This window comes from Pelodiscus sinensis, chromosome 2 (assembly GCF_049634645.1).
Source record: "Pelodiscus sinensis isolate JC-2024 chromosome 2, ASM4963464v1, whole genome shotgun sequence".
NCBI lineage: Eukaryota > Metazoa > Chordata > Testudines > Trionychidae > Pelodiscus > Pelodiscus sinensis.
The window spans coordinates 148151464-148177151 of record NC_134712.1 but is presented as its reverse complement, the minus strand read 5'-3'; the positions used below and the strand labels follow the sequence as shown (position 1 = coordinate 148177151).

The window sequence follows — 25688 nt, the reverse complement described above, 5'->3', positions numbered from 1 at the left end:
GCTAATACTGAACAAAAATGTTGGTGGAACCCAGCCAGGATGAACTCCCATGGAGATAGGAAACCATGTAGTGTATCTGCTATTGAGGAAACCAGGGATGACCAATAAGTGGTCCATTGGCTGCATGTGGTTTGGGCCACCAAATGCTTTATTTGCCTGCTCCACAGGTACAGCTTCTCACAGCTGCCATTGGCCATAGTTCACCATTCCCAGTCAATGGAAGCTGCAGGTACTGGTACAAGGCAGGCCATGGCTTCTCTCAACTCCCATTGGCTGGAAACAGTGAACTGTGGCCAATGGGAGCTGTGAGCCATTGTACCTGCATCTGCTCAAGTAAATAAAGCATCTGGCCAAGGCTAACCTTAGTGAATTGCATTCAGTCTTTAGGCTGCTTATTGCCCAGCCCTGGACTAGACTTTGATATCATTCCCTCTGATGACCAGAGTGCTAATTCTAATGGCTTTAATGCCTTCTGGTATTATTTTCCTCTACCCAAACATGAGTTTTTTTACACCATTTTAATACAGTGATCAACACACTATAAATTATTAATCCATACAGTTTTGACTTGCATCCTGTTCCTACCACAGAACAATAAGGCTGCAGCTTTTCACAGGCTTATCCTAGAGTATCCATCACCGAGCTTGCCATACTGAGGTCACAGGAAATCACAGTAACTGTAGAGAGTTTGGCATGTTGGGTAACTCAGTTTAAATGTGACAAATTTCCAAATTCTGGAGCATGAGGAATGCAATCTCTCACAATTCAGCACAACTGCCCAGTGCATCTGTTGTTGGAATAGTTCTGTTGCAGTGGTGCAGGCTTCAAAGGCGATAGCAATATGCGGTGTTGTGTGTCCCACTGCTTATTTCAATAGCAGCAGAATTCCAAGAGTCCTTCATTATGGGGAGGGTGATGTTCATGGTGTAAACATGGATCATATTTTTTAAAAAGTCTAATTGGAAGCATACCATGCTAAAGACAGTGGTCTGTGTCGAGCTGTGGTTGCCACAGGGATAATTGGTTTGTGCCAGATGTAGCTGATGGATACCAAGCTGATTAAAGGAGACAGGATGACAGCCTTCTGTTCTTTTAATTAAAGACCTTCTAAATCAGCATAAACTCTGGATCCTGAAAACCACTGAAGCGTAGATGTACCCCAATATTTACAGCCAAGAAAGAAATTTGTGATTATGGGCCTATTCTATTTATGTGTATGCCTGGGTTGAGGTACTGCACCCCAAATGCGAGAGGATGCTGTGCAATTTGTTGCCCTTCAAATGGCTCCCTATGGATTTGTGTTTGTCAGAATCTTTCCCTAGTGCGGCAGCTGCAATGTTTACTTAATACTCTGAGGGACATCTTGGTTATTTTGCATAGCACAACTGATTGAAAAGACGCTAGCAAACCCATTAACTTGATCCTCACCACAAGGGCTCATGGCCCAATATCTATTCCACAGTCACTTTAAAGTGATTAATAGGCTGAATACTGGTCTGTGTACTCAAATCTAGCTGAAGGACAGTAAACAAAGCTTAATTATAAACCGCCTTAGACTGAATTTAAGGAGAGGTATCTTAGGCCATGTCTATGCTACAAACTTATGGCTACTCAGGTTACATTGGCATATAACTGCTGCAGCCAGTATATTACTTGTACCTGTGCAGACTTGGCTCCTTGCATCGATGTGGGTATATTCAGCAGCATGTTTATATCTATGCTGGGTGCAGAGCAGCATGGGTAAGTATCCCATAGTGCAACTGTCCATCCAGCACATTGTCTTTTGGGAAGTTTAGGCAGTGCATGATGGGGCCAAAACAAGTTGCACAGGGGTGACAGGGAGCCTGGGGTCTACTTACCAGTTTTGCAGCTGTCTCCATACCATAATGTTATCTGTACCCCCATAAGTTTTGTGCCCTTCACTGTTCATGGCTGAGACTTATGACTTGGACTCCTTGGGGTATCCATTGAGCCATGGGGATCTGGTTCAGTTCAGTCTGTGGAGGGATGTAGGTCTGGTCTGATATGGAGGGTTGACTTGATCTTTTCGGGGCACGGTGGGTCCAGATCCTAGCCTCTATGCCTCTCCGCCTGGGGGGGAAGGACTAGCAGGACTAGTTCAAATAATGGCACCGTATTCAAGTTTTTCATATTTTTTATTTTAAAATGTGTTAAACAGTTTCAAGATTTGCCCCAATTTCATACAAAAAATTAATTCAAGCCCTGGTAGTTTATATGAGAAATGTAAAGGATGAGAGAGTGTGATGGTTCCCTTTCAGTGGGAGCGGCATGTAGCTGGTGTATTGGCCAGTTTTGGATTTTGTTGGCTGTTTCCTCCCACACAGTGGCGGCCCGTCAATACAGGCGAACTAAGCGGTCGCCTAGTGCGCCAAAATAAATGGCTGTTGAGTGCTTTGGAGGCGAAGGTGCCAATCGCGTGTTTTGCCTAGGACGCCAGTTTCTGGCAGCTCGTGTAGGGCCTCTTCTGTTCTCGTGTGCATGCGCGTGCACACACACACCAGAGCTCCTTGAATTCAGGTCACTTTCCCCACGTGGGCTCTGCTGTGAGGCATCAGGAGCTGCTGTTCTCTTGCCTTCTCCTTTTTGTAGGCCAGGCAGGGATAACTAGACAGCCAATCGAACATGAGCATGAAATGTGAGTTGCAGCAAAAAGAGATACACCACTGTGAATTCAGCCTGCATACGGAGAACATCTTGTCACAGAGCAGGGAAACCACAGTCCTTCTCTATACAGCATGCCAAGGCAACAGTGAAAGGATGCGAAGATTATTGACAAATTGGAGAGAATTCGGAGACGTTATACAAAAATTCAAGGACTGGGAAAGAGAGGCTCATGAGAACAGATTAAAAGAACTAGATTTTAGTTACTGGGCTAAATTATTCATACTGTAAAATCAATATGGTACATCCCAGTTTACTGAACAAAGTCTGGCTAGCCAAAACTCCTGGTTTCATAAACATGTTATGTGTCCCAGGGATTCTTTGACCAAAGATACGCTCCTGCAGAACCCCGAAGAGTCACAACATGAGAGCTTCAGTCCTGTGGAATTCAAATCCTGCAGGATTGAAGCTTTCTGATAAGGCTGCTTTCTTCATTTGCTGAGCCAGCTGGCTTTCTGTATAATGAATGGCCATCTCCTTTCATAACCCAAGCAGCCTTGGAGAAGCTAGAGGCTATAAATCAGAAGTGGGCAAGATATGGACCGCTGGCCAAATCCAGCCCGCCAAGCTGTTTGATCTGGCTCACTCTGCCACTCCCCCATCCCCAGACCAATCAAGCCCTGAGGTGGGGGAGTGCACAAAGTCATTCACTGTTCAAAGCGGCTGGCAGCTCCCTCCCCCTGCCAGGGGCACGCAGCACCTAGAGGGAGCCACCAGCCATTTTCAACAATGAATTACTTCGAGCACTGCCCCTGCCCCAGGCCCCAATTGGCCTGGGGGTGGGGGAGAGCATGAAGTCTCCTTCCCCTACCAGGAGCACATGCCTAGAGGGAACTGCCCCTTTCCACTAGAGGCCCCGCCTCTTCTGGGGGTGGAGCCAGCCCACAACCACCTATCAAAATTCATGAAGTGCCCCCTCCCTTACAAAAATTATTGCCCTCCCCGGCTATAAATGGAGGGCGCCTTAGTTTCTGAACCCCGGATTTTTAAAAGGTTTCTTTTTCTTCCTCCCCACAAAGAAATCCTCCATGAAAGGAGTTTTCTTCTGTCCCCACCTAAGGTAGCTTTCTCTGAAGGAAACCACCACTCTGGCACCATGCTACTGCTGTTTCCCTTGGCTGTAGCTCACGTTTCCCGGCTGTTGCTAGGCAATCCAGTTTGTATGCTGTTCCAATCTCAGGGCATGTAGGGGGATTTCCTAATGGTGAGATCATGCATTTGAACACTCTCCCAGGGAATTGATGTTCTATGGCAGACATCTTGAACTGACAGAACAGAAAAAGTAATTTGTTCAACCTCTGCTGAATAAGTGTGTGATCTTATGGCTTTTCTCCTCCATCTTCATTTCAGTGTTCAAGACATCCTGTCTCTGTCATGGATGACATTTATATTGTAAACTCTCCAAGGCAGGGATCGTGGCACTGTGAGGCATCTAGAATTTTTATGGATACTATAAAATAGTAAAAATAGGCTCAGATTTTTCAAGTAACCATTGACAACTAAGGGGTCTCAAGTATAGCACTGCTAAACAGAGACCTCTCAAATTAGTGGAACTGTGTAAGTGGAGGAACAGTTCTACTAGTGTAGGGAATTTTCCTGGCTTCAATATCACCCGGTGGAATCATCTGGTCCCTGATCCAGCTTCCTTTACTGGGATGTCTGCTTCTCTCTATCTCTCTATGTAGCAGACTCCTCATTGACATGCTAGAGTGGGGCCCCGGGCCCTTTGGGGGCTTAACCCACAGTTTCACTGCGGGTCATTCAGGCTGCAGGCTAAAGTGTCTCCACACTGGAGTACCCCCTCCTCAGTGCCCAGGTCCCTGACCCAGACATTGACTTTATATCTCATTTTATTAAACAGGAACTGTTTTTTAAAAAGGGGGGGAAGGGATGGACAAGATAGGATCAGGGAACCATACACTATGGACACAGGGAGACCATAAACAATAGTTTTTGGAACTCAAAAAAAATTCACATCTTATTCGTTACATGGCCCAGGCATCCTTCCCTGGACTGGGATGTGCTGTAGTGATACCCTGAGGAGGGGACCTCCTCTGGTGGCAGTTTACACATCTTTAGGCTTTAGGTGGTGGGATTCATCTACCCAGTATCAGCCTTCTGTTGGGCTTGTGTTCTCCCCGACACCCCAGTACAACTTTCAAGGCCCTCTTGTCTGGCAAAATCTCTTCCATTAGGCTCTCTGCCTCTCCCATCTCCTCCTTCCTAGCTGCTCGCTGTGTTGGACTCGAGTTTGCTAGCAGCAGGGCAGACCTTCCACTATGCCAGTTCTGGTCCCTTGGCTCTCCATTAAGGTTCTGACTGTCTGGGTGGCTGATCCCCACTGTTCTGACTGCCCTGGCCTGCTGCGCTCTCCCTCTCATGCCTTTCTCTGCCCACGCAGTCCCAGCTCAGACAGAGAACAGGCCTTTGGCTCTTAACTTCCTTATTGACATGCCTGCACTGGCAATCAGGTTGACTTGGATTATGGGCCACTCCCCACTGGTCCTGTGGTAAGAGTTCTTCCAGTATATCTATTAGTCCCGGGCACCTAACTCCTGTTTGGCCTTTTTCCTCTTTCTTGGTACTGGGGAGAAGACAATCAAGAAAACCCAGTAAAGGGCCAACAGCCCCCGTACAAATGTTTCTGAAAATGTGGGCCTTAATCTTTTCCCATCTGTAATTTTTAAGGTACTAATACATTTCCTGAGAAGAGTTGAGTTAAAAACATTTTTATCGTAGGTTGGGTTTTATTTTTAGCTTTAACAAATCTATATTGTATTTGATAGTGGTGTTCTAGTTCTGTTTTCTAAATGTGTGTTTTGGTTGGTAAGGCAAGTCCTTTGTTTGAGGATTACATTTCAAATCAGCTGTAATTTGTAGTTCAAACATGCAGGAAAAGGAGATGGGAGGGGGGGGGGGGAAGAAGAGCAGACAGCTTATGCTAACCCAAATGAAAAGAAGAGGTAGGAACATTTACAAATGATTTATTTGCCTACCAAGTCAAAATCTGTTGACAACATGATACATCTATGTAGCTGGGACAGCCAGAATATGCCTACCTGTTTAAATAAAACCTTTCATCTTTTTGACTGCAAGCAAGAGACTCGGTCGTCATACTTGTATAAAGTTTTCCATATTTAAAATGTAGTACTGTTATACCTTAACTAATCATCAAAGTGTGCAGGCAAGTATTGTTATTCCCATTTTTTCAGATGGAGGAAGTAAGAGAGATGAAGTGGTTTGCCTGAAGGCACACTGCAAGCCTATATTTTAGCTAGGACAAAAACTCAGGCAAGCTCCCATTTCCCAGTTCAGACTGTGTTGGCTCCCACAGTTACATCTCCATGCCAAGAGAACTAGTATTTCTAGCTACACAGAACCAGAGTTGATAGGAATCTGTGGAATTTCCTTGGCAATATTAACTAGTGGAACATTATAGTGTGTGGTTTTATATAGACAGTCTCTTTAACTTCACATAAAATGACTGATTTTGGTAAGAGAAAGCAGAGAGGACATAGATGAGCTCAGACCAAATAATCCCAGTATCAGAGTACAGGCAAGAGGCTCCTGGCTGGCAGAGAAGAACCTGCCCTCTGCCACTGCCACTTGGCATTATAATTTTTCACTTTAAAAAGCCCAAAGAACCAAAAGCAACAGGTGAAGGACTGGCACCAGGATAAAATGAATTGCAAACAAAATCTATTTTTAATGTCAGGAGGGTAAATGTAATTAATTAAAAATGATGTTGACTTCTGGCCCTACACTGCTTAAATTTGAAGGAAAATTGGCCCAACATAGAGAAGACCAAATGGTTAGAAAAAAAGTGCTTTTTTTCTAGCTCCAGGGCTGGTCACAGCAGTATCTTGGCTGGAGGTTCTGCAAATGGAAGTGCATTTTTTGCTATTGTTATTGCTAACACTGTTTGGTAAAAAATGACGAATAAAATAAACCAAGAGAAAAATCCTCTGACTGTGTGTGACTTTCTCCCACTTTAAGGGGAACTTGACCCATTGCAAATTCTCCCCCTCCACCTCCATCTGCAAAAAGATGACAATATTCTATGTCTGCTGAACTCTCCGATTGGCCTAATTGAATTATTTCTGTAAAGAATCAAATACAGAAAGTTAATTTCATACCACCATGACTATGTGCTTCTCATCTGTTTTTCACCATTGCTTTTTAGTTTCACACCAAGGAGCAGCGCAAAACTGACACACTATATATATATATATATATATATATATATATATATATATATATATATATATATATATATATATATAATCTTTCATACAGCTGGTTCAATTTTTTTATTCAAAACTTTTTTGGGGGATAAATTTTTGCAGAATTTTTTTAATGTAAATACATGTCAAGTTTTTAGTTTCTCAAGGGGTTTCACCCTCTTTCTCCTCTCCCCCTCTCACTTTTTCCTAATGATAAAATAGAAACCAGAAAGAAAGGGAAAGGAAAGGTGGAGGAAGGAAGACAGAAATAGCATAACTAAAAAAGCAAAAAAAAGTCTGTTTCAAAAACCAAATATTTGGGGGATGCTGGTGGTTGTCAAAACATTTATGAGAAAACAAAATCTCTTAACTCTGAGGGGTGGTGATGGGATCAGACATGCTAACTTTTTCAACTAGATCTGATCTCCTAACTAGCTGGTAATGTCACAGAATCCTTGTGTTCCTGTTCAGAAGGTGGCCCAAGAAATCATTCTGAAACCCCTAGAAGTTTGAACTGCATGTTAAAATCTCATATAGGACAATTCAATGAAGCTCGTATTGAGTCTTAGAAGTTAACGAGTAGTTAATGTCTTAAATATTTCCTCATAGTCCCTAGGTAGCAGAGACTTAAGGGGATGTTCAGATATTATGATATAGGTGGAACCATGTGCAAACACAAAATTTGTATCCACATCTGCAAAGATGATTTGCAAATATCCGCATCTATATCTGCAGATGTGGTTACCAATACCTGGAAATACAAAGCGGAGATTTGCAGGGCTCTAGGTATAGGTACTGAGATAAAAACATGCTTTGTATGCTCTAGTCCATGTTGAGGATGAACAGATCTGACCCGCTGTAGGGACCTCCAAGAGATACTTATACTTTGGGCAGGCAGAATTTCTCTAGGAGATTCCCAGTACATAAGAAGTGGTGGACTCAGCAAGTTCACAGATGACACTAAGCTAGGGGGAAAGGTAGACACACTGGAGGGCCGGGATAGAGTCCAGAATGACTTAGACATATTGGAGGATTGGGCCACAAGAAATCTGATGAGGTTCAACAAGGACAAGTGTAGAGTCCTGCACTTGGGACAGAAGAATCCCAAGCATTGTTACAGGCTGGGGACTGAATGGCTAAGTAGCAGTTCTGCAGAAAAGGACCTGGGGATTACAGTGGATGAGAATCTGGATATGAGTCAACAGTGTGCCCTTGTAGTCAAGAAGGCTAATGGCATATTAGGTTGCATTAAGAGGAGCATTGCCAGTAGATCCAGAGATTAATTATTATTCCTCTTTATTTGGCTCTGGTGAGGCCACATCTGGAGTATTGTGTCTACTTCTGGGCCCCCAATTACAGGATGGATGTGGACACATTGGAGAGTGTCCGGCGGAGGGCGACCAAAATTATTAGGGGGCTGGCGTGCATGACCTACGAAGAGAGGCTGAGGGAGTTGGGTCTATTTAGTCTGCAGAAGAGAAGAGTAAGGGGGGTTTTGATAGCAGCCTTCAACTTCCTTAAGGGAGGTTCCAAAGAGGATGGAGAGAGGCTGTTCACAGTAGTGACAGATGGCAGAACAAGAAACAATGGTCTCAAGTTGTGGTGGGAGAGGTCCAGGTTGGATATTAGGAAAAACTATTTCACTAGGAAGGTGTTGAAGCACTGGAATGAGTTACCTAGGGAAGTAGTGAAGTCTCCATCCCTAGAGGTATTTAAGTCTCGGCTTGACAAAGCCCTGGCTGGGTTGATTTAATTGGGATTGGTCCTGCCTTGGGCAGGGGGTTGGACTTGATGGTCTTCTGATCTATCATAGATCAGATCTAATTATTGATCTATGCTTCTATGATTCTGTGAATGTGGTGCATAAGGAACATCCAGGCCTGGATGAGGAGATCCTCCATTACAGGCTGGTGGTCGTGCTATTGCAGCACCACATGGGCAGTCTTTATGAGCGCCAAGAGTTGCAGCAGGAGGTCTAAGAGCCTGGCACTGCTTTGCAGCAGGTCTGGCTCCATGTTAAAAGTCCTATGTCATCTGTAAGTGCAACCAGAGCATGCAGTGTGAGTTTGCTGTCCCTCAAAGAGATAGGCAATGGTGAAAAATCTGGCTGTAGAGGGGAACCTCTTAAAGCACAAGCCTCAGAGAGCCTCATGAAGCAGCTACAGGGAGTGAGTGTTGTCCTGTTGCCCTTCCCAGAGTGCTTCCGGGGTGCCTTAAATGTGATTCAGGCTCCAATGAATGTGGGCATGCTATTTCAAATTAGTTATTTTTAAATAACCTTGTAGTGTAGACATTGCCCAGTGTCAAGGGACATTCAGGCTAGGGCACAAGAAGAGAGAAGGCTCCCATCAGCACAGACTGTCACAGTCTTACTCTGAGCAATGCCAAACTAATGCACAAGCTCATTAAGCTACAATTTGGGGCCTCTAAATCCAAAAGGAAATTACTAGATTTTAGTTGCATCCTCACCTACATACTGGTATATATGTAAATATAAAACTTTACTTCTATTTTCATTGTCCTTTCTGTTAGAAAAATACACATTTTTGGGGTAATGCTATGGGGCCTCTTAAATTTGACATAGCTTAGGGCTTCAACATGTCTTAATCCAGCCCTGTCTGAGCACCCAGTCCTGTAAGATACTATGCACCTCCTGAAAGGTGGTATTAGACCTCACTTTCCAGACCAGGGAGACGGGAAGCACGCGGGCAGCGGACAGCCCAGACGCACCGTGGCTGTCCCGCTGCCGGCGTCCTCAGAGGCTTTGCTTCCCGTCTCCCTGGTCGGCTGGTCTCCAGCAGACCAGGGAGACGGGAAGCAAAGCAGAGCAAAGCCGCGGAGCACGCGGGCAGCAGGAGAGCCGTGGCGCGTCTGGGCTGTCCCGCTGCCCCTGTGCTCTGTGGCTTTTCTCCGGACACCTGTGGTACAGCAGCTGGGGCGCTGCCGGTTGGTTCCGTAGCTCCGCTCTGGGCGCTACTGGACCAACCCGGCAGCACCCCAGCTGCTCTGCCCCAGGAGTCCTGATTCAGCCGCTGCTGGTCAGTTTCAGCAGCGGCTAAATCAGGACGCCTGGGGCAGAGCAGCTTGGGTGCTGCTGGGTTGGTCCAGTAGCGCTGAGGAGCGGCGCTACTGGAGCAATCCAGCAGCACCCAAGCTGCTCTGCCCCAGGCGTCCCCAAGTCAGCCGCTGCTGAAACTGACCAGCGCTGACTACAGGAAGCCCGAGGCAGAGTTGCTCTGCCCCGGGCTTCCTGGAATCAGCCGCTGATCAGTTTCAGCAGTAGCTGACTTGGGGATGCCTGGGGTTCTTAAGTTGAATCTGTATGTAAGAACTGGCGTCCAGATTCAGCCTGTTGAAACTGATTAGCAGCTGATTCCAGGAAGCCCAGGGCAGAGCCACTCTGCCTCAGGCTTCCTGTAGTCAGCCGCTGGTCAGTTTCAGCAGCAGCTGAATCTAGATGCCAGTTCCGACTTACATACAGATTCAACTTAAGAACAAACCTACAGTCCCTATCTTGTACGTAACCCGGGGACTGCCTGTATCCACAGTACAGCAAGAAGTCTCACCCTTACCAGTTCATCTAACTGAGCCTTGACAGAGGGAGGGAAGCACAATTTACTTCCTGGCATACTGCAGACCCTTCTCCATCCCTAAATGAAGGTGCAGCTTGATGTGTAATTAGATGTTGGATCTTGCAACCATTTTAAAATGTATAATTTGTCCAATGTAATTGCGTATTTGTTTCTTTGCAGCTTGGAAAATACTAAAGCACCATTTCACAGCTCAGCAAAACACTGTAACAGCATTAGCATTTCCTTTTCAGTCAATCTGAATGAACTAATAAAGTACTATGTAATGGCTTCTTTGTTGCACTGCATTTACTTTTTACTTACTGCTACCATAAATTATATGACTGTGTTGCATACTGTTTGGTATCTCATATTTAAATTGGGATAGGTAATTAATTTTGCATTTTGGAGAACATCTTTCTCTCCCTTTTTTTTTCCTCCACCAATTCATTTTTTTTCCCATCAAACTTAATTGACTTTTCTTCCATAAATATCTACTGTGTTCTACCCTGTATGTACATGTTGTAACAAAGTAATTCCAGGGAACTGTTATATAAACTTTAAATCCCCATTTCTTTCAACTCTTTAATAGCCAGACTTTCTGAGAGAAATTACACATGCTGTCATCTTAAATAAGGAATGATTAACTTTAACGTAATTGGTTGTGAATTCCTGGTTTTACAATGTCAGTGAGCAAAGTAAATGGTCAATGCACGGTCATGTTATGAACAGAGCTGGTTTCACAACAAACAAATATTTGAAACCCATGAGGTTGCAGGCTCATGTTTGTTTCAATGAAAATGCACATTTCCACTTTAAGGGCCTGAGCCAAAATCCATGGAATTTAATGGAAATAGTCCCATTGGCTTCAATGGACTTTGAATCAGGTCCTGAGGGAAAAAAACAGCACTGGATTGCTGGTATTGAAATATTAATAAAGGGAAAAAAATCATATTGAAATTTTGTATTTTATCTCACACTACTCTTCTTCTTGTCTACCCTGGTATGTTTTTTCACCAAAACCTGCCTTTTGGTGATAAAACGGTGAGAGCGTTTACACTACAATGCGACTTTGGTTGGGAAAAATACCCAGTTTTGGCGAGAAAAATTTCCACCCCTGCAAGAGACTTTTCTCTTTTCCCCTCCCTTAATTGTTAGCAAAGAGCCAGTGTGGACTCTGCTGTTTGTCTTGTTGAGGAATGGCTTCTGCCAGTATACCACAATGCCTTCCCTGATGGCTGTGCTCAGTGTTTTGTGATCTCTGCTGCCTGCAGGCATGCACCTCTCCCCTTTCAAAGCTCTGGGAAGTATCTGACAGCTGAGTGAGCTGCTCCATTTGGGGAACAAACTAAAAACAAATCATTGGAATGCTTTTGTTCTGCTGCTGCAGGGGGAGGACTGGAGAGACTGCTGTATTGCTTTGACACTCTATAGCATGGTGAGCTCCCAGAGCTACAAGGGAATCCCAAGAAGTACAGGATCAGCTCTTCCTTCCCACAAAACTGCACTGTGGGATGCTTACCCACATTGCTTTGCTCTGTTGACAGGGGAGCTAGCAATGTGGCCATGAAATGATATGACCGGTTTTCACTTTTGGTGACTTTTGCATATCAACAGCACTTTTGTAGCCAAACCTTCCCAATGTAGACAGAACCTAAGGAATAGAGTAAAACCATATTAATGTAGATTTATTTTTTCCTTCACCTATTAGAAGCTGAGATAAGATTTCTTGATTACTTATTCAAATTTTTCCTCATATAAGCCAACTGTGATACAGGTGTTCCAAAACAGAAAAGTAAAAGACAACTCCTACCGCCCACCTCCCTAGTTGTCAATTCCTTTTTCCACTGATCAGTTACCAACACTGGGGGTAAATGAGAGAGATCCAATAATATTTTACAGGTTCATCTTTACATAAGTGAGGCAATCAACACTGATTTCACTGTGTAAAACCCTTCAGCCGGTAATGTCACCAGCAGCATTAAATGCATTCTGAGTACACACCGATTGGTAGGCCAGTCAGGTAGACAACACCAACTCTTGCTAGAATGGACTGTAATCAATTTCTTAATTCCCAGAACAACAAAGTGTTTTCTCCCGTGGTAGTAAAAGTTTTACTGCATGTGTACGTGCGTGCGCGCGCACGCACACACACATAACCTCTTCCACAGTTGTGCTGTTCTGTTCTACTCTGAGACAGGGTCTATACTAGCCAGCTGCTCTTAGTATTCTGGAGTGATGTGAGCAAACTGGTAGTTTGTGCTGGTGGTGCTTTTGAGAAAATATCTTTGTACTTCCTGAGGTTCCGGGAAGCTGATCTTGGCCCTTAATAGGGCAAGCAAAAGAAATATGGCCACCAATATTATTTTTAAGCAGTGACTTTTTTAGAAACGTTTTCATACAAGAACTGAAGGTATGGTCAAAAATACTTTCCTGTCCAAATAGATGTGCAAATCAATTTGTACTACCCGCAAAATCCAGAAAAAGATCATGGTTTTCATAAGTTTCTGATATAGTTATAAGCAGTGCCTTTTTTGGGGAGCACTTGCCACTTACCTCTGGCACAGCCCCCAGCTGGCCCTGGGAGCATTTGCACCACTCCAGCCAGAAGCCTGCTTGGGACATATGGCAATTAAAGGGGCATTTTGGCCATGACCTCCCAGCCTTTTTTTTCCTCTCCCCCAGCAAAATCATCTGGTAATCCTAATACCGGCACTTTTTTTGTAAGGAAAGAAAAAAAAGAAAGCACTGGTTATAAATAAAATGAAAACATGAGTTCTAGTGACTAATTACAATCTTTGTCTAGGAAAGTTTTGCCCCTATGGCTTGGAAACCGAGAGTAGTTGGAACTGGCTAAGAGAATCTGCTTTTCATGAGCTGAAAGAGTGCAGATTCCCCTATGTCTCCCTAAGTGTTGGATGCCAAATTAGCTTTTGTCTTTGCTTATATTTCCCAAAGTCTGTGTCTGTTTCAACAGCTAGGGTGTGCAGGTTCCATCTCCCATTGCACTCATTAAGCAGTTGTTCACTCGTCTGCCCTGAATCATTTAGCTTGATGGCTTTGTTTATTTTCTATGTAGATGTATTTTTCATTGCCCACTAAGGTGTTATCTGGCTCAATTTACATTGGAGATGCAGGAAAACAGGCACAACAGCATTCCTGGGTCTAGAACAGACTCTTTATACATTGCTTGAAACTTTAAGAAGAAAGAGAGTTACTCATCTGTGCAGTAACATCTGCTCTTAGAGATGTGTGTCCCCGTGGGTGCTCCACCAAAGGTGTCAAGATCGTCCCAGCACCGCAGCTTGGAGCGTTTTCTGTACCAGTAGCCCTGGAGGATCGCACATGCGCAGAAGCTGTCTTGCACCGTTCATGCCTTTTCTGCGTTGCACGGTCTGGCCTGCCGGTTCCTCCTAGCTGGAACCATCTGAAAGACAGAAAGCAAGGAGGAGGGTGGGTTGTGAAGCACCCACGGGGACACACATCTCAAAGAACGGATGTTACTGCACAGGTGAGATACTCTTTCTTCTTCGAGTAGTGTCCCAGTGGGTGCTCCACCAAAGATGAGTATGAAGCCGTAGCTCAGCGTTACTATTGTGCTTTGGAGTTAAGGACTCTGCACTGTGGAGAGCACTGCCTGAGCCACTGCCCCACCTGTAGCTAGCATGCTAGCAAGGGCTTAATGCCTGGCGAAGGTCAAGGTAGAAGACCAGGTAGCCACACGGCATATGTCACGCAATAGTACACCCTTGAGGAAGGCCGTGGAAGTAGCCAGGCTTCTGGAAGAAGGCGCCTTCAGTTTGCAAGGCAACGATTTGTTACGTAGAGAGTAACAGCACGTGATGCAGGCTACCATAGAGTGGAGATGCGTTGTAAAGAAAGTTTCTGGCCTTTAGAATAGTCCGCCATGGATAATAAGAGATGCTGCAATTTTCAAAAGGGACACATCCTCTCCAGATAAAATGCAAGCACTCTTCTCACATCCAATGTATGTAGACGTGTGTCCTCTGCGGTGGAATGTGGTTTTGGGTAAAAGGTAGGTAACGGTATAGGTTCGTTTATATGGAAAGGCAAATTAACCTTTGGTAGAAAGGCTGGATGACTACACAGTGTCACTACCCGTTTGGTAAATAATATATAGGGAGGATCTGTGGAGAATGCTGCCAGTTCGCTCATGCAACGCCTGGATGTAATGGCAAGCAGAAATGTCACCTTCTTAATAAGAATATACAGATCGCATGTCGCTAGTGGTTCGAATGGTGGACGAGTCAGTGTGTCAGATTTGCGACCCCTTTGAAAAACCTTTTGGTCAACAAGTGAGCGAAGACTGAGAAATTGCTGTCAAGTGGACTTTAAGTGAAGACATCGCTAATTTTTCTGATTTTAGGTAAAGAATATAATCGAGAATTTGCTGGATGGCTATAGATAGAAGATCAACACCTCTTGCCTCAGACACCAGGACTGAAACCGGTGCCATTCGTGAAGGTAGGTCTTTTGGGTGGTTTGGCACCTACTATGGGTAAGGATGTCCTTATCTGCTTGAGAACAGGTCATTTTGGGGCCTTAGAGCCAGTTCAGAGCCATGCCGTCAGGTGCAATCGATCGATATGGGGGTGAAGGAGCGTGCCGTGCTGCTGTGACAGTAAGTTGTGTGACTGTGGCAGTTGTTGTGGTTGTGATGCAGACATCCGCATTAATTGGGTCAGCCATGTCTGTTGGGGCCAAAATGGTGCTATCATTATCACCATCGCCCCATCCATATCTATTTTCTTCTAGAACTCGTGGAATTGGGGGAAAAGCATACAGTAAGTGGTGCATTCCCCAGTCGATAAGAAAGGCATCTCCCTGGGAAGTTGTGCCAATGCCTGTTCTCAAGCAGTAGAGGTGACACTTCTTGTTGTCCTGAGTGGCAAAAAGGTCTATGGTGGGATACCCCCAGTTCTTGAAGAGGCTGCGGGCTACTTTGTCAAGCAGTTCCCACTCGTGTTATATAGGAAAAGTGCTGCTCAGAACATTGGCGATAGTATTGTTCTTGCCGGGGAGGTATGCAGCAGTGAGTGTGATTCCATGGTGGATAGCCCAAGTCCAGGCGAATGGACTTGGCACAAAGGGATCGGGATCTGGCACCCCCCTGCCGGTTGATGTAGTAGACGGTGCAGATGTTGCTGGTGAAGATCTGCACTATGATTCCTCTTGAGTGGGAAATGTTTGCAGGCATTGAACACCACCCACAACTCCAAAAGGTTTATGTGGAGGAGGGATTCGTGATGTGTCCATAGTCCCTGAGCCCAATAATGACACATATGGGCCCTTCACCCGACCAGGGATGCATCCGTGGTGATTTGTATGGCTGATTTCTGACCATGGAAGGGGATGCCCGCTAGGGTATTCTTCCTATTGAGCCACCACAGTAAGGAATCTCTCACGTGCTTGGGGACAACAACAAGCCTACGAGTATTCTGAGTGCCCGGTGTATAAATTGTGAGTATCCAATGCTGAAGGCACCTCAAGTGAAGTCTCACATGGGGAACCATGTAAGTGGCGGCCGCCATGTGTCCCAGGAGTTTCAGGAAGGTGAGTATGGGTGTTTTGGGGGTGGTGAGTAGAGTGTTCCCTAGGTCTTGGATAACATGAGAGCTGTTGAGGTAAGTACATGGTAACGGTTGTGGATTCCAGTCTCGCCCCGATGAACTTGAAAGACTGAGAAGGAGCCAAGGAAGATTTCGGGAGGTTGATAATGAGCCCTAGAACTTTGAATGTCTCCCTGGTTATGCTGACCGCTGCCTGAGCTTCGTCTGCAGTAGGGGCCTTCAGAAGGCAGTCGTCCAAGTAGGGAAAAATGGTGATGCTGGAATGTTGGAGGCAAGCGGCTACAATGGCTAGGGTTTTGGAGAACACTCTCGGTGTTGCTGAGAGGCTGAACGATAGCACCGTTTACTGAAAATGTTTGTTACCCAGTGTGAAATGGAGGACTCTCCTGTGAGTCGGGTGCACCATCATGTGGAAATACTCATCCTGGAGATCAAGGGATGCGAACCAATCCCCTTCGTTTAGAGCTGGAATGATAGAGGCTAACGAGACCATCTAGAATTTCTGTTTTCGAAGATTGCAGTTGAGTTTGTGGAGGTCCAGGATAGGCCTCCATCCTCCGGACTTTCTTTTGCATGAGGATGTACCGAGAATAGAAGCCCCTCCGTCTGAATTGATCTGGTACCCTCTCTACTGCCCCGATGGTAAGTAGGCGTGAGACCTCTTGTTGCAGTAGACGTTCATGAGAGGGGTCCCTGAAAACAGATGGGAAAGGAGGGGTGGAAGGGAGCCGGGTAGAAAATGGAATGGTGAGGCCAGATGTAACAATCTCTCTGACCCTGCGGTCTGTGGTTATGGCAAACCAGAGAAGGTGGTACAGTCTCAACCGATGGTGAAATAATTTGGTCCCGTTGTGAGAAGTCTCTATAAGGAGAATAGCGGGCAGTCCCTCAACTGACATCAAACCTGCTGTTGATTTTGCTATTGGTTGGATGTTTTGCTGGGTTGTTGATGGTGCTGCTGAGGATGTTGTCTCTGCCTCGGCTGGTTGTAAGGCCTGAAGCAAGACGCAGAATATGAGAATGGTCTTTGTCTATTATAGGAGATGAATCTCTGCGTCTAAACAGTGGAGTATACATTCTGAGCATCCTCAGGGTGGTGCGAAAATCTTTGCCGGAATGAAAGACCTGGTCAGTGTTTTGCACAAGGGTAAGTCCTCCACTTTTGGTTGGAGGTCCTTCGGTACAGATGCCAGATGGAGCCAAGAAGTACGGTACATGACCACCAAAGTTGTTGTGGTCTGGGAGGCAGTGTCAGCAATATTGAGGGCGATTTGCAGTGCTGTACGGGCTGCTGTGTAGCCCTTCCGCACCACGGCTTTCAGGATTTGCTTCTTAGCCTTAGGTAAGTACTCCATGAGGGGGACAAGCTTGGAATAATTATCAAATCAAGATTGGCAAGTTGAGCCAAGTAATTAGTCATCCTGAGGGTTGCTGTGGCTGAAGAAAAGACTTTCCTGCCCAGCAAATCCAGTCGATTCGCCTCTTTGTCAGGCACCGTGTTCCTGCCCTGTGCTGTCTTTGATTTTTGTTGCACAGCATCCATCACAATGGAATTAGGTTGGGGATGCGTGAATAGGAACTCTGTATCCTTGGCTATGACACAGTATTTCTTATCTGTACATTTATTTGTCGGTGGCACGGAAGCTGGAGTTTACCAAATATCATTGGCAATTTCGAGGATGGCTTCGTCAAAGGGGAGCGCCAACTTTGATTTCTGAGAAAGCTTTCAATTTTTCAGGAGACGGTGTTGTTTATGTGGTATGCCAGTCGTGTGTAGTTTCTGGGACTGGGCTACTCTTTTAAATAGACCCTGAAACTTTTTGTAATTGTTTACAGGAGAAGAGTCACCCTGAAAGACTGTATCATCCGGTGAAGAAGATAATTGATCGGTGGGAGAGTCCATACGCTGTCCTTCACAGGTGGGAGACTGATTACCATCCCTCTCATGCTGGGTAGAAGTAGAGGGTGCATCACCTGTGGGTGTTGGAGGAGCTTACCCCGGAGGTAGAATATCCTGGGTCGGGAGGTGTGACGACTGTGATTGAGCATGCCCCGGTGATATGGATGCTAAGTGAATTACACTGCAGGAGTATGGATGTTCGCAGTAGTAATTAAGTGTAGTGCCGGTTACGACGGTGGTACCCATGAAGGGAGTGCCTAGGAGAATAGGAACTTGCACTCCTATAGCAAGAGTAACGTGAATGAGTTGGGGACACCAGCGATCTTGATCGCACCGTCTAGTGCGATCGTGAGTGAAAGTGATAGGACCAGTAATAGAGGGGAGACGTGCAAGATCAACGTGGGGATCTCCAATAGCAGTATGGAGGTGACCTGTAGCACCCGTGCTCGTGTCTGTCTGATCAATGGGGAGGTGGAGGAGAAGGCTCTGGAGAAAAAACAGCCCTCTCGGGGCTGGGCATTGATGTGCGTAAGTGTCAAGCTTTCAATTGTGCCTTAGTTGGTAATGCGGAGACATGCGATGGAGGTGGAACCATGACTGCTGACTAGCCAGTGCAGAGGCGAAGGAACTCAGTTCCGACATCTCCCGGTGTCGAGGTAGTGTTTGTGGTGCTGGTATTGGCGATGTCGGTGCCGACCATGCAGCAGGGGTTGGTGCTGTGGACTCCGTGGTAGGTGTCGGTGCCGATGATGTCGGTCTTGGAGTGGTACATGGCTCATTTGGTGCCACTGCTGGTGCCGCTTCTGCTTGTGGTGCCACCGCTGGTGCCAATTCAGGCCATTGTGCTGTGCGTGCCAGCGGCACCGGTATGGAAGAAATCGCGGGGCTAGACACACAAGTACTACGGGCTTTAGATGTCTTGCCCACGGCATGCTTAGGCAGCAATCCTGATGTGCTTGGTGCGTCCCTCGAACTAACACTCCTGGCTGGAGCAGGGCTCTTCCCTTCATGGGACTTATGTGCCGCAGGAATGCCATCCATCATAGATGATGGCTGTAACGTTCTGTTAAACAGCAGCATTTTCAACTGCATTTCCCTGTCCGGTCTGGCATGGGCAGTTATTTTGGAGCAATAAGTGCACTTTTGGGGGAAATGGCCTTCCCCCAAGCTCCTTATACACTGGGAATGGCCATCCAATGCTGGCATGGTGTCTCCGCATGACGCACACTTCTTAAACCCGGGGGAGCCGGGCATGATGGCTAGAGGAAGTCTGTCAGACTCAGTCTGTATGGGTTGGTCGACTGACCGAACAACTATATACAAAAACAGCATTCGTTATTTTTTTTTTTTTAAACTATAACTAACTAGAACTATAGGGTAAGGGCTAAACTGGGATGAAAAACAAACTTTCTATCTTTTAACTGCTATCCAACGTTTCTCCTCAGGGCAGAGGTAGGAGCTCATCCCAACTCTGTCTGCGGCTGTGGACGGTTAGGAGGAACTGGTGGGCCAGACTGCGCGATGCAGAAAAGGTGCGAACGGGGCGAGACAGCTTCTGCGCATGCGCGGTCTGCCAGGGGCTACTGCTACAGAAAATACTCTGAGCTGTGGTGCCGGAATGAGTCCAACACCTTTGGTGGTGGAGCACCCACAGGGACACTACTCAAAGAAGAACCTATTATCCTCAGACATCCATAATTCTTTAAACACCACCTGAACATACATTGCACAAATATCAATGATGGTTGTGTTACCAGTTTGCATGCGATGCCTTATATGAAACCTTTTAGTTACATGACAAAGTGTTGGAACAATGAGTGTGTCAGGCTTAATGTGTGGTATGGTATGGTGTACTTTCTGCCAGTTGGCATTGAGAGACATCCTGGGTGTCACAACTTACAGATTTGTATACAAATTTAGTAGCTCAATTGTATTGCAAAATGTTCTACTTAGCAGGCTCTCTCTTGTGGCTGAACAGTTTAAAATAAAACAAGGCTAATTTTTAATTTTCTCTATCCCTATGTTTTCTTGTGCAGCTGGTCTCTACAAGGCAATCCCATGAAACTGTAGCCTTACTTGATTGATATATGCACAATGTCATTCTGAAGATTAGGAAGCAAGTGGCGAGTTGGAGGCAGTGAAGTACATCTATAGTTTTATGAAAAATGCCTCAATATTTACACCTATCCACAAGTGTACCATATGATAAAGCATGACACTAAGGGTATGTCTACACTACCCTGCTAGTTCGAACTAGGAGGGTAATGTAGGCATACCGCACTTGCAAATGAAGCCCGGGATTTGAATTTCCCGGGCTTCATTTGCATAAGCAGGGAGCCGCCATTTTTAAAACCCCGCTGGTTCGAACCCCGTGCAGCGCGGCTACACGGGGTTCGAACTAGGTAGGTCGAAGTAGGCTTCCTATTCTGAACTACCGGTACACCTCGGAATAGGAAGCCTAGTTTGAACTACCTAGTTTGAGCCCCGTGTAGCCGTGCTGCACGGGGTTCGAAACAGCGGGGTTTTAAAAATGGCGGCTCCCCGCTTATGCAAATGAAGCCCGGGAAATTCAAATCCCGGGCTTCATTTGCAAGTGCGGTATGCCTACATTACCCTCCTAGTTTGAACTAGGAGGGTAGTGTAGACATACCCTAACTTACAAAATAGAAAGGTAGTTATTCTGCCTTGTGCCCCTCCCCTGTAGTTCTCAGTCCATTCACTTTATAAGAATAGTAGTGCAGATTCAACTTCATCTTCATATTTCCAAACATATGAATTTGCTCCATGTTTTACTGAACATAGGGATGAGAAAGAAGGATGATTTCTGTCATTGTCATCTAAATAGCTGATGATTATCTTCATCACTGGTGCTATTTATTAAGCGCTGGCAACCACCTGATTCTGAACAGCAACTTGCCTCTTCCCCAAGGAGTTCATAGGTTAAGGACAGGATCCAAACAGACATCTGCTGAGGTGAATTATCTTACCTATGTGGGTAATCCCACTGAGGTCAATGCACTTAGAGTGAAGTTACTGATGTATGTAAGGGCTTTTGGATTGGGTCCTAAAATGTTATGAAACCAAGTGTGACAGCCTTACTTGTGTGGGCTAGCACATTACTCTACAAGGAGTCCTGCTAACTTGAATAGCACCTTCATTCATTAGTTGTCTTGTTAAACACCACTACAGGTATCCCTTTCTGGGCACACACCAAATATATACCACCCTGTGGTATTGTTAAGAGTTGTATTGTGCCTGTTAGGCAAAGCACGGTGTGAAGAATGGTGCAGCTCCGCACCATCACAAAACAAAGGGGGCAGTGGGAGACATTGGACATCATATCTGTTGCTGCTTCCTCTGGTATGCCAGGCCTGCTGGTACTGAGGCCTATTCAACATGGTCAGGTTGATATAAGCTGCCTACATGACTACATGGTCAGGTTGATATAAGCTGCCTTCTGCCTAGCTGTAGAAGTAAGTTCATGCAAATTTGGCTTCCTTCAATGTACATGCCTCTCTACACTAACTTAATAATGCCATCTCCCAGAGAAGTGTACAGTTGCAATGAGTGTAGTTAGGTCAACGCAGTATCAATGTAGACACTGTGTTGCTTGTGTCAACTATTATGGGCTTGCAGGAGCCATCCCACAATGCCCCACACTGATAATACAACTGATACAAGTGGGGAGATGATGTGCACAGCCGTCACAGGGAAGAAACTGTAGAAACACACAAGTGATTGAATAACTGAAGTGGCTGTATGATGATATAAGTTAGCTCAAATTAATTTGAGCTGTAGTTGTGGCCCAAATGTAGGCATAGCTCTTGCTGGGCATGAGTAAACTTGCTTGTATCTTGATCTGAGTGTAAGGTTAAACTATAAACAAGGGTGTGACAGGAATCTTGGTTTGAGTGCAAGCATAAATTGTAAATAAGGGTGTGACAGGCTGCATGCTGGAGACTGGTTTTTTTTTTGGTTTTTTTTTTGTTTTGTTTTTTTTCTTTTGGACTAGATGAAATAAGAGGGAACACCCTGAACTGATAAGCTTGAAATGTAGATAAGGTGAGGACATCCGTGATTGGTCCTTACATGACCTGCAAAGCAATTTTAGTGCTTACGCAATCTGGACAATGTCCAAACCAATTTTTAAAAAGTATCAATGCTAGGAAAAATAAATATTAACAGTGTCGTGTGTCATGTGGTTTGGAATTTTTGTACTGCCCTGCCTCTCTCATTTGTCTGGACCTGGCCAGCATGAGCACAGAAAGTTGCTGTATGCGTAATAAAGTAACCTACGTAACAAGTGGAAATAAAACTGAGTTTCTGGATCCCAGAGAGCTGGATGAAATGTTTTGCTAAAAGTAAAAAAGATTTTCTAGGTTAACCAAGTGAAAAAGGAGGAAATCCAACACCATCAGGGTAGCAGTTCCTATCCTCTCCTCCTTAAGGCTATGTGCACACTTGTGAGTATAGATACAGTGAATTTCTGGCAGCTCCTTGCATACATCTATCCAACCCTTGCATATCTATTTACTCAAGGACCTCTTAGAATCAAGTACTATAGAAATCTCGCTTTGCCTAAACTAACTTGTATTGTCCATGAACTTAATTGAAGTTGTTCCACACTTTGCATTTATTTTAAGTGGGACTCATGTGACATCACAGGCAGCAATTAGAACATTCGGACATTGATAATGATCACCAAAATAAATTTTAAGAGAAAGTCCACAACTCTCTTTGTATTGATTTTCCCCTTTTCTAATTCAATTTCATTTCATTTTACAAGGGTAATAAAATTATCAGACTTTTGATCTGCCTTACAAGAATATTACTGTGGGACAGTAGCTGCAGGCCCAATAATGAGTCTAATTGCCCCTGGAGCCAATTTAGAAATCCCATATGTCAGTTGCAACTATGCATGTAGCAAGTAAGAATATGCACATGGGCTATACTATACCAAACAAAAAGCAGACATGATCTTAACTGTGAACATATAAAGCAGCTGTACTATAACAACCAGAGTAGCCATACAACAGTACTGTCAACAATAACAAGAGGAAAAACCACCCCACACAGAGAATTAAGAGTTTTGCTCTTATAGGGCCTGGAGGCTAAGAAGTGTGGTATTTGTTCCTTGATCATATTACATGCAGACATATGGCACTGTTCCCAATGACTTTATTCTTCATAAAGGTCTTGATCCTGCAAAGTACTGAGTACTCTGGCCCCAATCCTGCAAAATACTTAAGCACAGGTTAACTTGATTTCAATGAAACTACTTCTATGCTTAAGTGCTTTGATGGATGGAGGCCAAAATAAGCTCAGCACCATGCCAGATTGATCCTAGAAGCACAGCAAGTAAAGCAACTGTAGTGAGGCTGCCCACTTCATTGGTTAAAAAAGAGTCTGTTCTCAATTTACACAGATTGCAATGGACTTCTAGGAGATCTGAACAAATATCAATAAGAGCTGAATGTGGCCCTCTATTTTCAACCATTATTACCACAGCTGAGATATAAATTATGCAGACACAATTCTGAAAATATAGGCCACAGTATATAGGTGATAATGGAAACAATATTGATTTGACAAGTGAGACATTGACAAATACATTTTGAAGAGGCCTATTGATCCAGATTCAAATTCTTGCTATACTTGCATTGAATGTGATATCCTTGAGCCACTCACAATCCTCTATGATGCCAGTTCTTTCCATCCCTTAATATGGGCATGTCTCTTATGCTTTTTTAATTGTAGTGCTGATAGACAGAGGCCCGAGCCAAAAAAGCAGTAAGGACTCTCTTCACCACCTACCCCGTAGTAGATGAAGAGACTCTTCTACATGTAATCATATAGTAAACAGGGAAAAATGACATCTCCCATAGCTTTAGACACATCCGTCCTGAAATTCAGAGTTATTTGGACACAATATTATGTCTTAGAATATTACAGAAATATGGGCTAAATATGAAAATCAAATCCTGAATAATATTCCATAAACCCCAAATTATAATATGTTGACATCCTGCAGTTTGGTTCAGGTTTGCTTGATGAGTGGTAGTCCTGATTTTGTTCTTGAGTCCCATAGTTAGTCTAGCGTGTGTGGAAAATTAACCACCAGAGAACAAATAAAAAGATATTTTTCTTATGAGTTCTCTGATGCAATGATAAGTGTTACACAAGGTGCCTTTAGCTGCCTTGTAAAAATACACATTGAAAAGCTTTGATTTTTATTACTAACCAAGGGCACAAACTGAGAAAAATTAAAGAAGCTTGATCAGAACTAGACAAAAAGGCAGGTCCTTTCTAAAATATTTGAATTCTGAGCTGGGTACCACACTGGGACCTTCTGGATTCTGGAGCTGGCCAAGGAGTGCAGAAGTCCCTGCTGTAAGTTAAACTAGCTCCAGGCGTAGCTCTAACTTTTGCTGCCCACTCTGTCTCCCTGTGGAGCCCTCTGAGAGTCCAGAACAGTCCAAGCAAGGTATGTTCTGAGCATGTCATCTTCCCTTCACATACCTGGTGTGCCCCTATTCTGGAGCTGTGAGGGGAGATGGTGCAGGATACTATTTCAGGAAGATTTCCCAGTGGAGTGATTGGTTAGTTTTGAAGCTTCTGCACACCCTCAAGAGTTACTAAGCAGGGCAAACAAGTGTTTGGTATTTTCAGTGTATACCCGTTGGGTGCACTCTTGCCCTCCATTTCTACTCAGTGCCTTTGAAAGAGTCTTGAGACATAACTGGGAATCAAGAACTCCTGAATTCTAAACCCACACGTGATATTGACAATATCATAAATCTATTTGACCAGTGTCATCTTTTCAAGACACAGCCTTCTAGTTTCTCCCTTAGATAAGGTGGCAGATAAGTTAGTCTTATTCCAGTTCTTTCTTTGGCAATGGGGAAACTGTAGCCTTGGAAGGATAACTTCCAGAACTTGAGCTAACTATCACTGGGGCCAAGTAGGCATTTCCTTTAATGTGCCATGTCGAACTACTGACTAGGTGGATTAGGAGATGTTTCTGCACTGGGGCAAGATATTGGACCAGTGTTTAATATGTATTTCTAATTCGAGAATACAAGATAATTTAGGGTTTACCCATATCTCTCCTCTACTGGCTCATACTTGGGACTGTGCAGAGCCACACAACTTCAAGGGTTCTGGACCATGCGCGTCTCTGAGACCCTCCCTCAGGAAGCTCCCAAGCATTCTGGGTGGAATTTGTCCATTGCACCATCCCTTAATTAACCTCTCCTGCTCTGCGTCTTCTGTACTCCCTTTGGTGTAGCTTATGCCTCCAGAATCACTGTAAAGAAGCAATCACTTCAATCTATGCAGGATTTGACCCTGCGTGTCCATTTCCTTTTATAAGAGGAAGATTTAATCAGTTTGGTTCTCTGCCTCATTCTGTAGCTCTTTGATCAAGGGTTGTTTAAGTTACTCTTGCAATATTGTATGTCAAAATTGAAACAATTCTCTCTAGTTGAATACATACCGTGCAACTGTTTATTTTAACATAGAATTCCACATATTCACATTATATTATTTTCAGTTGCCTGGTGAGGAACAATGGTACTTGTCTGGTGCTAGAAATAATTACTGAAAATTACATTTTGCCAATGCTTCAACTTCAAATACTATAGTGAAAATTAGTTTACAGCACATAATTCCAATCCTACCGCTTTTCTTCAGGAAGCCCGGTCATGGAATTGTATTTTGCTTT

The 25688-nt window shown here is 44.6% G+C and overlaps 1 long non-coding RNA gene across 3 annotated transcripts in view; it reads left to right on the top strand.

The window, feature by feature from the left end:
• LOC102457245 (uncharacterized) overlaps positions 1-19953 on the top strand; it is a 74191-nt gene extending 54238 nt beyond the window's left edge. Inside the window, exons 2-5 of one of the 3 annotated variants that reach the window (XR_012901035.1) lie at positions 14862-14959; positions 17106-17212; positions 17902-17984; positions 19411-19953. This is a non-coding gene — a long non-coding RNA (uncharacterized LOC102457245). Of the gene's footprint in view, positions 1-14861; positions 14960-17105; positions 17213-17901; positions 18070-19410 lie in introns of all 3 variants that reach the window. The other 2 variants (XR_012901036.1, XR_012901034.1) reach the window with 2 other exon arrangements.
• Positions 19954-25688: the final 5735 nt, after the last annotated feature.